The sequence below is a fragment of the Pagrus major genome, chromosome 17 (genome assembly GCF_040436345.1).
Source record: "Pagrus major chromosome 17, Pma_NU_1.0".
In the NCBI taxonomy this organism is placed as follows: domain Eukaryota; kingdom Metazoa; phylum Chordata; class Actinopteri; order Spariformes; family Sparidae; genus Pagrus; species Pagrus major.
Window position 1 is genome coordinate 3,959,211 of NC_133231.1, and position 14,165 is coordinate 3,973,375.

Consider the following 14,165-nt stretch of genomic DNA (forward strand, 5'->3'; position numbering starts at 1 on the left):
CTAAGTAGTTCCCTATGAACTGAAACTTTGCTGTCTGAGATTCCTTTGGCCTGATATCTCTGAGGGGGGATGAGCTTAACTTTAAGAATTAAACATGGCTGTTGGCCCAGCAACTGGACAACAATAACCAATCCAGTTTACTGGGCCATCTTGTTTAATAAGTCAGTGATGTTGAAATACGAGCTGTTGCCAACCTGAAAATTCTTCTGCAGGGCAGAGTCGACACGTTAGTCCTTCAGGTGCTTTGCTAAATTTGTTCTTTTAGCACTTTTTGTTAGCACTGTTCAGTAGCATCACTTGCATATGGACATGATTGTATCATTGTTCATTTGCCTTAAATGTGAAGAATTTCCAAACAATCCTGTTTTCTTTGTCAACCAACACCAGTTGCGGAGGCTCTGCACTTGCTGTCTTTACTGAGCAAACACAATAACAAAACAGAGCAAATGGAACAAGTGACTAGAAGGCAACACTTTGACTGAGTGAGAGGAGCTGGGGCTATGTGGGCACGACTGTGTGTGTGTGTGTGTGTGTATGTGTTAACTCACTGTCGGAGAGAAGAGAGCACAGCTGGCAACTGTGTATCGATTTTGACAACAGTAGTATCTTGAAAAACTAAAATGCAATAACAGGAGTTACAGGACGATAAAGTGAGGAACTGAGGTGAGCTGCTGCGCCGTCGGTGTTCTATGCACACGGTGTGGTCAGCAGGCTCGTATTATTTTTCCAGAGGCTGTGTAAATAGCCTGTGCTTTGCAGTGTCCTGTGTGTGTGCTGTAAATAATAGTTTGCAGAGCTGGTCTGTCTCATCTCCTATGATCTGCTCCTAAGGCACTCAGATGAGCAGCTGGTTGGAGAAGCAAAGCAACTCCTCATTAAATAATCATCATGACTGCAATGGGCTGAGGCAGTGTTGTTGTTAGGCTGTTGGTGCTTCTGACTGACCAACCAGCACTGCTGAAAAAGGGCTCAAACCAACCCTGTGAACTTAGCTGTCATTAAGGCATAGCAATTGTGCAAATTTGCTTGTCCATGACTCTATGGTGTCAGATTCAGAATTCAATTCTGCACAGTGCCTACAAGTGTAAGTAATATTCCTAAAAAGTAAAGTTGCACATTTTTGTTCGAGTTCTCTGTAAATCCACGCCAAAACTGGAAATCCCTTGAAGTTGTCAAAGGTTACAAAAATTTTAGATTCAATACAGTACAGAACTCCAAAGCTCCAAATTGTCTCGTACCCCCTCAGGTTTCTGCCTCAGGGCCTTTTTTGACTAGCTCCAAAAAAACTCCATTTCCTTAATGTATATTTGATAGTGTCTCTTGTCCAGGGGAGAGGCTTTCTCACTGTGTTGTGTCGGGTCTCTTGGCTAACCAGTCAGCAAAGTGAGCACTTCTGGGAGGCTAATGTGTTTCCCTCCTCTTTGCCTTTAAAGATCATCACTTACTGCATTACGCCACAGATCAGCCGTTTGGGTCGGACTTTCAGCAGCTTTCTGAGGCAATGTAAAACACCAAAAATGTTCAAAATATAGTGTACACTTAAATGGATATATACAGTGCCTATAAAAAGTATTCACCTCATTGGATGTTTTCCCCTTTTATTGCTTTTATTAATGGAATCATGGTAAAAAAAAAAAAAAGAAAAGAAAAATTTAAATTAATTAAAAAAATATATAATGTAAAAGTATTCACCCCCTTTGAAATGACAGAGGACCAGCCAATTGGTGCTAGTAGTCTCACAATTAGTGAAAAAGGAATCACTCAAGTGCAGATAATGTATCTCAAGTGATTGTGGTATAAAGACACCTGTGTCTGAAGGTCCAGTCACTGGTTAATCAGTATTCCTGGCTACAATTACGCCATGAAGACAAAAGACCACTCCAAGCAACTCTGTGAATAGGTTACTGAAAAGTATAAGTCAGGGGATGGATACAAAAGTCCAAGTCCAAGTCCAAGTCACTGAACATCCCCTGGAGTTCAGTTAAATCTATCATTAAGAAGTGGAAGGAAGGAGTCACCGTGCAAGATGGAGACTAGTGAGGGAGGCCACCAAGACACCTACGACTACTCTGAAGGAGTTAAAAGCTTCAGCAGCTGAGATGGGAGAGACTCTGCATACAACTGTTGCCCAGGTTCTTCACCAGTCAAAGCTTTGTTGGAGAGTGGCAAAGAGAAAGCCACTGTTGAAGAAAGCTCATTAAATCTCAACTAGAGTTCACCCAAAGGCATGTGAGAGACTCCAAGGTCAAGTGGCACAAACACATCATCCCCACCATGAAGCATGGTGGTGGTAGCATTATGCTGTGGGGATACTTCTCAGCATTAGGCCCTTGAAGGCTTGAAAAAGGTAGAGGGTAAAATGAATGCAGCTAAATATAGGGAAATCCTGCAGGACAGCCTGATTCAGTCTGCAAGAGAATGTGATGATGTGCAAGCCTGACTGAGACCATCCACATAGAGTTTGTCAGTTCAGTGAGCTGCTGATATACAGGACCAGCTCTGTAATGTTTAAGTTACAGTTTTGCTTACCGTTAAATGACGTCACTAATGTGACTGTTTGCTGTCTTAGTCTGCAGTCTTAATAATTAAGTATTTTCACAGTATTTCATTAGTCTTATGACAAACTGTGACTTTCTTTACCTGAAAAATGTATCTTTTAATTTGAGAAACATCATATGTGTGCTTCATGGCACAACTCAAGTAGGATCAAAAGATTATTTGTCTTTCTCCACTCACCATACAAAGTTTTTCAGAAATAAGATCCCATGAGGCAAACTGGAAGGAGCATGACTTTGGCTCTCTATTAGCTGTGTGGTTAGCCCTCTGTTACCATAGCGTTAGCAGCTGACAATCAAAACCAACCTGCACCTTCATCTCAGTGCTCCCGGGCATATAGCCAGCGCTTTTCTGCCCGGAAAAAATGCTATGTGGACACAGGCCCTGATATGATCTTTGCACACTCAAAACACTTGTAGCTTTTATACTTATTAGCATAGGCCTGTTTGCTGTGCACGTGCAAATGGTTTTCTATTTCTATTAAAGGATAATGCTTGTGCTTTGTTCACTGGCCTCAGGTGTTTGAAAATGTGTTTGTAATGAATGCTTATGCAAATAAGGGATGCATTGTACTGTAGATAGCATTTCAAGTAGGGCTGCGACTACTGATCATTTTTTGTTTTTGATTAACCTGGCAACTATTTTCTTCATTGATCTTTTTTGGCTGTATCAAAATAGATACATTTTCTATCAATCAGCTAAATTACTTATTGTTTCAATACAGGTACAAGTTGAACTCTGCATTGATTTTCTTAATCAGATATATTTTAACTGCATCTTTCAGCTTTTAAGCTGCAGCCATCCATATTGTTTTGTGTTAATAGTGAATGAAATGCATAATTTGAATTACCTAGTAAAGTACAGTACTCAATTATCATCCAACAAAGCTCTACAGGGCTTTGAGCTTCTTTTTAGCTTTTTACTGCCAACAAAGTTACTGTGGTTCAGGCTGAGCCTCAGCACTGTTTATAAAAGCAGAAAGCGGTATAGCTTCAACTAACAATTATTTTCAATGAAGATGAATCTGTCGATTATTTTCGTGATTATTTGATCAGTTGTTTTATCTATAAAATGTCAGAAAATGATGAAAAATGTCATTGACTAGCTGGTGAACATAGTTGAACATCTAGCAGTTAGAGAGCTTGATGTATTCTCAAGAGTTGTTGGAGACCAAAACTGAGCTAAAAAAAAGAAACACAGCTCCTGTTGGATGAAGTCTACTAGCTTTTATAAACACATTTGATTTAGAGTTCTGCCCCCTAGTGGTAAGAAATTGATCAGTGGGCCTTTGTGAACTGTTTCATCCTCAGTATCCTCAGTCACACCAATACAAACTGATGCCTTTTCATTGTGGTGTAGATTGACTTCAAAACTATTCTGGCCTCTGAGCTTCTCTGTAAGAAAATTACAACACTGAATTAAACTAAGTCTTATGGACTAGAAACTTTACAGATTGATACACATTGCTATGCTCCTTTTTAAAGGTCTTCTTCTCTTGTCATCATTTTCTGAAATGGACTTGAAGTGCAGAGAATCAGACCATGAAATAGGCTACTAACTCAAATGTCTTTTTTGAATGGGATTTGAGGTGTTTTCGCAAAAAGGGACCATTTGGCAGCTGTTGCAAAAAAACGACAACAAAAAACATTTTTCACTGGCTGTTTTTCAGTAGAGTTGAACCTGTAACCTGCCATTAATAAGTCCTGCATCTCTTCTGGTATTATTATACAAGCTCCAGGTATTTTTGTTTGTTTTGCTGTAGAAGAGACTTAAAGCACCTATTCTACATACATTGCACTGATGGGCCTACTACTTTGGTTTCTAAAGTAAGTTTTCATTACAGCTGGCCCTGGGAAAAATATAATTCATCTAATTTGCTTTCTGGCCACATGTGATGAAGTATAATTGTTTTATCTCTCCGCCTCTGACTTCCACACACCTACTCTACCCGATCTGGGAATTTGAAGAAGCTTTTTCTCTCACAGGGCACATGTTTCAACTTCTCTCAGTACTAATTGCTGTCAAGGTTTTTCGTATCTTTTATTTTGATGAATTGGCATTTAAACATTATAGGTGGGTTCAAATGCTAATGAAAACCAAACCTGTTTCGTTGGCTTAAATTACCAGCTATCCAAACACCAGTCGTGTGTTTGTCTCAGTGTGGGCCAGGCTGCCACACATCTTCACTCTGGCTTACATTTCTCCCTGCTACGGACAGGTTTTGTTGTCATGTTTCCCTTTTGAGGAGTATAATGGTACACAGAAGTCACGGTTTGGTACATACCTTGGTTTTGGGGCCGCTGTTCAGAATGAGTTTGGTACAACGGCAACAAAGCAGCAAAAAATTCATGATGCAAAAGGCTTTTCATTCTCTTCTGCTTTTGTGCTTCAAACGCAGTTAGAAAACAGCTTTCAGGTGCATCACTCCAAACCACTAGATTGGGAGTGTGGATGAGAACGGTCTTCTGTTGAGCTACCCCAACCCTCTGTATGGGGAGACCATGACATCACGTCATAAATAAGACAAGACAAGACAAGACAAGACATTGTAATTGTACTATGAAAAACAAATTGAAATATCCTAAATAAATAAAGCATACATGAAATGAAACCACAGAACCAATGCAATAACTATTTCTTAGTCTTATAATGGTACGGAAAACCCTGCTTGTTATTCTGGGATCATGTTCACTATGGTGTCGATAACATTCTCATGTAAACGAACTTGCATGTACTCATAACGGGCAATATCGAGGTCAGTAAAAACGATTGAGGGTCAATAATATCTTTTAAGTGTAGCCACAAATGATGAAAAGTTGACAGATCTATTAGGTTCGTCAGGATAGATTTTTGATAGTAGATCACAACGCAGCCAAGCCTGAGAACAATGCCATAGTTGACAATCGGGGGTAGATGAGCTGCCCATTTATTATCTTCATAGACTGAAATTAGGTTTTACATAAAATGGGGTCAGTGGAGTTTAGATATGTTGAGTGATTTGGGGGATTGTTGTTTGCAGTTATGGACAGATGCAGAGTCAGGAGAAGTGACTCTCATTTTCTTCATATGTGGTTGCTTTCATCTCCTCAAGCATTCAGAGAGCCCTGACCACTTACGCAAAATGGCTGCTTACACATTAGCTCAGGCCAGTTAGGTGAACAAAAAATGCTATTATAGTTTCTATCTATTTACCCTGGGCCTCTGACCCCAGTCCACTTCTCTCTGGATGTGTGTTAGCTCTGTCCAGCATGGTATGAAGCTCAGTATACTTGAGCCTGCTGCCCCTGTGACCTCTGCCTCCAGTCCTGTGATGGTATGAAACTGTGGCTGCCTGTGCCAGCTCAACCTCCCTCTTAGGGATAAAACAGATAAACTTGACTTTGACCAGTGCTTTCTCTGCCCTTTCTGTTTGTGTCTCTTCCTGAGCACTTGCTGTGCTGAATGGTTCTCATCAAAAATGGCTTGAAACAGTACAGTGTACTGTGTGTTGCACCTACTATTTAAAAAGGAAGTGAATCAAGTTTTTCTCAAGAGCTTAGGCTGGCAGTGAAAATGTATTGTTACTTACTAAATGCGGACTATTTTCACCTCTACGGCATTTCTGGTTATACCACAGAGATTAGGATGTGATCGTAAAGCAAGTGATTAAGGTTCCATTACTATGGTAAATAATAAAGGGCTTAACAGGCATCCTTGTCTGGTAGAGCGATATATTTGAAGGTTTCTCGAATATGTACTATTAGTCCTAACGGAAGCCTGTGGAGATGCAAATGATAATTTGATCCAGGAAATACAATTCCATCTGAAACCATTCTTTATCTGTCAGGCTTCAGGGAGAGTATATCAAAATTCATTCTTTATTGTGAGTGAGGTGAACCGTGTGTGGGAGCTTTTGTCCTGATTTTGTCAGCCCTTGAACTTCTCCTATGCACCTGTCGACCCACAGGTATGCAAAAGTTTTACTGTGAGCATTGAATTGTTAAAAATGCTCTAATATGTAAAAATGGACCTACAGATGTAGGTCTTTCGATTTCAACAAAGGACAATTAAAAAGTAGTAGTAAAAGTTTTAAATAACCTTTGTGGCCATCCCACAATGTCCCTGTTGAAGTCCCTGTTGGTGCTGACACCCTTTGTCATATAAAGTAATATTGATTTAAGAGTTTTCAAGGTGCACCTGAATGCACCCTGTGTGTGTGGTCTAACTCAGACAACTAATCATCTACTCCTGTTTGATGTTGTGGTTTTTGCAGGTTTGTCATTTCTAATCCAGTAATTCTCCTGGCTACTTATTTCACCACTGCCTGTGTGCATGTGGCCAAATTAAATGCCTGTCATGGTGTATTTTGCTTGAAGTTGTCCTTCAATGGCTTTACCTGCCCACTACTAAAATGGTTCCTACCAACTCTCAGCAATAACCTAATTTCTTAAATGGAATGTAAAGAGGAATCATGGTTCGTTTGGATTAAAGTAATGGTGAAGGTAGGAGGTTGGAACGTTGAAGATGGATCAGTGATGTACAACGTAAGGCTTCAGAAAAAATCAAAGATGGGTTGCCTTGCCTGTGGGAAGTGGGAATGGGGTCAATAGGTGATTTTTAGCGGGTTGACCCGCAAACCCACGTTGACAGCAAACAACCTGTTTTCAGATGCATTTGTATGAAGCAACATATGAAACAGAATATCTTGTGTCATGCTGGTTTGTATGACAGTAAGGCAGCTCTTTGAATTGTCCAATGCTGGAGCACTTAATATGGTTATGAAAGGAAATCATTACTGTGATACAGGAAACATCGGTTTTGCAATGACAGTTGGGGGTTGTGTGTGTAGCTGCAGCTTTCTTTTTGCTCTAGGTATCTTATACAAATGGTCACTGTGTCTCTTAGTCTTAACTTTGCTTATCAACCCTTTATTTATTCTGGGACTTTTTTGTGCATACATCTTTTCATGCATATCTTTTATTTGTGTGCATAGCAGCTCCTGTGTTCATACTGTAGCTGTGTGTGTGTGTGTGTGTGTGTGTGTGTGTGTGTGTGTGTGTGTGTGTGTGTGTGTGTGTGTGTGTGTGTGTGTGTGTGTGTGTGTGTGTGTGTGTGTCTGTGTGTGTGTGTGTGTGTGTGTGATAGAAGTGTGCAGATAGTCTCTTTGATGCCACCTCCTGTCAACTGCTCAGAGCTGTGTGTTCAGTCAGTCCTCCTGTGTGGAGCTCCCCCATACGCCATCTGAAACCAGCAGGGAGCACAACCACCCTTCAGAGGCTGACGCTGCCTCACATGTCCTTGGGAAAGATAGTGGTACAGGTCATCAAAAGGTGATGCTGCCCTCAGTTTGGCTGCTCTTTGGCCATCTGCCACATTTAAAGATGCAGCAGAGCAATTGTCAGTCTGCACAAGAGAAAGGGTTGGGAAAGGGCTTGTAATCAGAAATGATAAAGCAGGGTGGTAACTGCCAATTCTGACATCATCCTGTCCTAAACGACAACAACCAAAGACATAAAAAAAAAAATCTAAGACATCTTAATGCAAAATGGACTGACTCTTGATCTGTATTGATAAACAGTGACATAAATAATGGATTTTTGCCTTATTTGAGGCATCACTTATAATCACTTACACCCCCAACCTTACCGCTGCACTGCAGCATTCAAGATCACCAAAGGCTGATTGCCAAGAGGTACACTCTGACAGTTCCTGTCAAAATAAAATGACGTGTTGGTTGAGGAATTATGCATAGAATTATGAGTTTGGTTACTCACTGTATGTTTTAGTGTATTTAAGTTCAGCTCAGAGACATGCATCAGACTATGAATCATTTTAAATATGCATTGGCAGGATGCAAGTGTTGCCATGGTAATTAGTCCAAATGATACTTGCATTTTATTTTCCTTCACTGCTTTCAGTGTCTGTCCCCTGGGGGCCTGGGAAGGCATTGCAATGAGCTTACTTGGGGCCTGTGGTGAAATAAATGTATCTTAGTACAATAACGCTTTCAGCAATGTGTCTGAATTATTTACAGACTTTAATTTATCTCGCTAACATTTATCTACCTAATGACAATTGACTCACTTACTTTTTTTCTGCATTGCTTTGCTTCACAAGACATATTTACATTCAACCCAGAAAGCTGCTGGTAACGAGAGCTTTGGATATATTTTTTTTTCTTGCCTGGGCAATAAAATGATAGCAACACCATGTGATTGCACCTCATCAATGACAAAAAGAAAATGGTTTGATTAAATGTTTGATAGTTTCACATGCATGCATAACATGCAAACCAATAGAAAGCCTATCAGACGCCCCGGCTCATAAACAGCCTGCCATATCCCTTTATAATGGAGCGAGCTACGAGTGATATGCCAAAAGCCAATCACTTAACAGACAAATCCCACTTGTGCTGTCTCCCTGGCTCATTTAAACAGCCTATCAAATCCCTAGGTGCTACGAGGACATGCAAACAGGCAATAATTTAACAGGTGTGTAATTTGGTTGGTTTGGTTTACATGTTATATTTCTTCTTTTATACTTCTTCCATTAGTGTATCTTCCAGGCATAGGGATGTGCCTGATATAAGTAGGACACTATCTGTAGTACCTGGCTGAGTATTATATTACACTCACTTGATTTCATGTTCTATAGGGATGATCACTGATTTAATGTAATGAGAATAGTTCCTCTATCACTGATCCATTGATTTCCCCCTCGACTCCACATATTCCTCGACTCCATTCTAGCACCTCTTTTATACTCCTGGTGAAACTTGAGAATATTTTGTTGTTGCCTTGAATGCCATCAGGCATCTGACCTTTCAGAGCGCATTGAAGCTCCCGCTTCCATCTTGAATCCCAAAGTCTTTTAGTTGTATCTTTCAAACATGGATCTACTATTTAGACCTGGATACAGTGGCAGTGCTCAGCCTTGCTTCCAATTTTGCCCAGTGGCCTCTAGCAGTATTGCAGTGAAAAATGTCCCTGTGACCCAAAAATCATTTTCCCCACAGAATGCCATTATAAAAGAGAGGTCTGTAAAACTGTTGACGGGACAAACAAACAATGTTGATTATGACTCTTTCTATTATGAATATTTCATCCATGGAGGTTTTTTTGGTGTATGCGCCAGGGGAGTGATTCTTATTTGACTGAATGCACCATCTTTGCATCCGGTATCTTCTGATAAATCTATGGCTTCAAACATTGATCGGGGGCCATGAAGCAAAAATCTAAAGTTCCAACTTGGATACTTATTTGTTGGATGACACTGTAAATATATAAAACTTTGATATGCAAGAACTGTGATACACAAAACAATACAAGAGTGTAAACTGCCTCAGTGGAACCACTGTTTTAGGAACATTTATTTTCATTGAGTTTGTTGGTGATCGGATTTTCTTATCTGCTATGTGAAACACAAAAGCAAATGAGCTGAATCTCATCTGTGCTCCATTATCTAAACATACGACAGTCCAAATATTCTTTGGAGAAAACTGGTAGCACAGTGGCTATTTACGCATCTGAAAATTCAACAACCTCTTACCAGCGACAGCTCTAATAGATTTGGCTGTTGGAGTTCCTTTCATGCCGTTGTTTTGCTTAAGACAGGCTAGTTAGCCCAGTTCTGGTAAGTCTACACATAAAAAAGCTTTTCTATGTTTTAATGACTCCAAATCCCATGGGTGAGACATAATTTTGTATCAGCTGAGACCCAGGCTGGTAAAGTTGTAAGAGCCCATCATCCAGAGAGTTGAGTGTGGGTGCAGAGTGTTTCCTCTGTCCACTGGCAGAACGCTTGAGGATATAGCTGGCTCTCTGGGACCGTGATTGTAGGAAAAAAAGAAACACACATTCTGTCAATTAGGGCAGGAAGAGCACCAAAGACCCAATGGAGTCTCCTTCTGTGTGTGTGTGTGTGTGTGTGTGTGTGTGTGTGTGTGGCGTGCAGGTACTTTTTCTCCCCCCTCTCACTCCAGTCAAATGAAGCCTCAAGTGAGCATGAACACCCCCCCATGTATCCTCACTGTAGCACTCCGCCCGGAGAGGGTTGAGCAAGCCATATGCTGCAATCCCTCCATCACATTCCTGTTTTTCATGGAGGGACAGTTTCTATTGAGCACTTTAATACTTGTGGAAAAACTCAGGGGACAAGCAGACTAACTGCTGTGAATCAGCACAGTCTCTGTCTAAAGGCTGGGGGCAAGATGCAGGATTTGTATAATAGCAGCACTCCATCTACCAGGCCCGACTAATTCAAGACAAGGCTGTAGTTGAGTTGTCCCTCTTATATCCTCTGTGTCTGTAAACAACTTGAGAATGAAAGGCAAACAGAAGGCTGAGGAAGAATGAGAAGCACAGGGTCGGGGAGAAAGGGCTAAGCGAGCCACTCGAGACTTTTCGTCTGGAGGTCTCTGTTCTTGGTTGCTTTTCAACTGTCTAAGAGGAAAAGTTTACAATACCTTTTGTCCACTATGCTGTTATTTGATGTTATTTGCGGAGCTGTGGTAGAGGGACATGGGCCAGTTTCAATTAACAGCGACTGTTTTTTCTGAACTTGGGACCTCATTTATAAAAGAGACGTACGATCAGTTTTGATCTTAAGTATGACTAAGATAAAAACCACATATATAGGATTTAGTCCACTAAATGCTATGTGTTGCCTGGCTTCAATTTCCTCTACCATTGCTGTGATCATGTGTCCCAAAAAGTTTGATTTTCTCTTTTGGTCCGTGCTTATTCCCTGACTAAACCCTAAAATCTAAACTGATTTGAAATAGATCAAGTTCAATTTAAAAAATCAATTATAGATCACAGGTATGTAGTTACAAACCACATTTTTAGAACCTGCTTACTGTAAGCTGGCAATAGTCTTTTTTTGCTTTAATGTAACATAATGAAGTAAATGTGGATTGCACAATGTAATAATGAATAGTAGAATATTGATATCACTGGTGTTTACATTGGTTCTCTATAAACCTTGCTCTCAACATGAATTTTTGTCTGCCACTGGGCACGAAATCTCCCAGGAAAATAAAGGCTGACTGGTGATCCACTCAGGCTGGCACCATTTCTATCTCATTTATAGACTGAATGAATGAATGAATTCACTTGTTATCTTGGGTTGTTGGCATTTTCTGCTCTGAAGATAACAAAAAGCGATCTGGTTGTCTTTTTGCACCAACCGCGCCAACAATAATACCACTTGGAAACAATAGGGGAGAAAAGTTGTCTTAAAGCAAGGTTTCTTATGCTCAGCATCTTTATTGATCAAACATAAGCACACAGTTGGAAATAATCTTAAGACAAAGTTTAAGTATAAATCTAAAAACATTTTATATAAATGAGGACCCTGAACTGACTGATCTCCCCTTACCAGAATATGGACATCTCAGCCCATGTGAATTGCTTCAGATGCTTGACCCCCAGTATACTTACCAGTCCTGACAAGTCTAGTTGTCTTTGTTTGTACGCAACAGTACAACTTGCATGTCAGACCTTTAATGCTTCCTGAATTACAGGCATCAATAAATATATCAATAACAAATGGTAACTCTCCTGGATTAGAACCTCTTACCTTTTTGCAAAAATAGTCACAAAGCTGTAAGTACATGTAAAAGTCTTGCCCACCCAGCCCATATGTTTGACATAGATTATCAAAAAATATTAAGCTTTTCACCAATCTTACAAATAGCAGTGATACCAGAATAGACCCTTTGCCTTGTAGGATTATCAACCCTGTTTTCATTGGCATGTGACTGGGAAACCACCCAGCCAGCCCGGTGTGTTCAGGACAGCTCCCTAAGAGAAATGAAATGACTGTAAACTCCAATAATAAATTTGGCATTTATCTTATGTATTTCATTTGTTTCTATGCAAATAGGGTTTGAACTAAACATAGAGAGGGGGAAATTCTGCCCCTATTTGTTTGAAGCAGGTGACTGGAAATTACAGATGGGTCCTTTTTTTAAGGAAAGGATGAACTCTCTTCACTGAGATGAGAAGATAGAGGAAGGCCGACTGGAGAATCGCCGCAACGCCTCCTCTCTCTTCATCCTCATCAGACGTAACGTCTCCTCCTTACCCTGGCTCCTTCCGGGTTTCTTTTACGTTACTCGCAGTACTCTCGCTTTGAACGATGCGAGCACAGTCTGTTTTAAGGTTCCTCCATTCATGTTGTATTGTGTTGCCGAACACAGCTCCATTTACACCTGGTCCAACCCCCGAACCTCTTTGTCTTTGTGTAATGTCTTGTTGCCATAGTCTAGTTTGTGTTTTGTTGCTGTCATGTCTTTGTCTGTAGATAAGCAAATAAATATTTGACTATAAAGTCATTGTTTGTGGTTTCTGTACATTTTACAGTTCCCTCACTGAACGTGTTCCAGTTTTGCCGACGCTTTACTTAAATTACAATTAATTATTATTATTAATATTATGAGTTAATATGTGTGTTGATACATCCACTCTTGCCCGATCAGCAAGAGTTTTCACTGTGTTATTGTACTGACTATGAGGTCATCCTGCTGGTTGAGAGACTAACAATAGTCTGTATAAGAACCTTTTGTTAACGCCATATTAATACTAATATTTTGAGCTATAATAGTAATCATACAGCCGGTACCTATGATCTTGCAATGGTTGCATAAAGTCAGGGTCCTAAGACAGCCATCTAAGCAGTTTTACTTTTGAAGTTTGAAACATTGGACTACATCATCCAGACTTTGAGTGAGAGATACACCCATTGACTTGTCGTCTGTAATATGTCCTTCTCCTTGTCAACACAGCTGAGTTGTGATTGTATCGGTGTGTCTATTAAAGATAACTGTATATTCTTCAATTTGACAACATAAGACAAGTTACACTAGAATACTAGAGATCTCAAATAAGCTGACAAAAAATAATCTCTTAAGGATTGAAGGGCCATGCCCCCCCTTTCTTCCGGCAGCTGAAGGATAGAGAATTTCACCCTTGGTCTCTTTTTATTCCAAATGAACGATGAAATATGCATATCCCATTGTCTAAATTGTCTGTGAGGGATATCCACTGGAAGTGATAAAAATAAGATAGACCTGAGAAGAATATTGATTTTAACTGATCTAATTCTGCTGCCAAAGTGGAGAGGCAGTAAGGCCCACCTAGTGAGGTCTTCATTTATGTTTTGGTTAATTGAATTATAGTTCATAACAAATAGCTGTGAGAGATTTTTGGGTAGATGCACTCTGAGGTACTTAATGTGAGATGAATACCAGTTAAAATTATACCTTGCCGTAAATTTTTGCATGGGGGTATATTAAATGTCATGACTTGGGTTTTGTGTTTATTAAGGACATTTCCTGCATGTGCCCTGTATGTTTCCAACATTTTCATTAGTAAAGGCAAACCTGAGCCATTATTGTGACCAATATGTTGTCCGGTACAAACTTATTTTATATTCCATTCCTCCTATGAATATACCCTTTAATCCTGTCTCCTGTCGAATTCCTTGAGCCAGTAGTTCAATAAATAAATTAAAGGGACTAGGGCGAGCTGGGCAGCCCTGCCTTCCTTTAACACATAACTAAAGCAGGTCTCCAGTAAAGGGAGTAAATGTTCTCTCATGGATTTTTAGCATTCTAGGGGGGAAACCAT

The 14,165-nt window shown here is 40.1% G+C and overlaps 1 protein-coding gene across 1 annotated transcript in view; it reads left to right on the forward strand.

The window, feature by feature from the left end:
- Positions 1 to 14,165, forward strand: part of LOC141011672 (dolichyl-diphosphooligosaccharide--protein glycosyltransferase subunit STT3B-like) — a 63,387-nt gene that overhangs the window by 18,286 nt on the left and 30,936 nt on the right. The gene's annotated exons all lie outside the window — the stretch shown is intronic.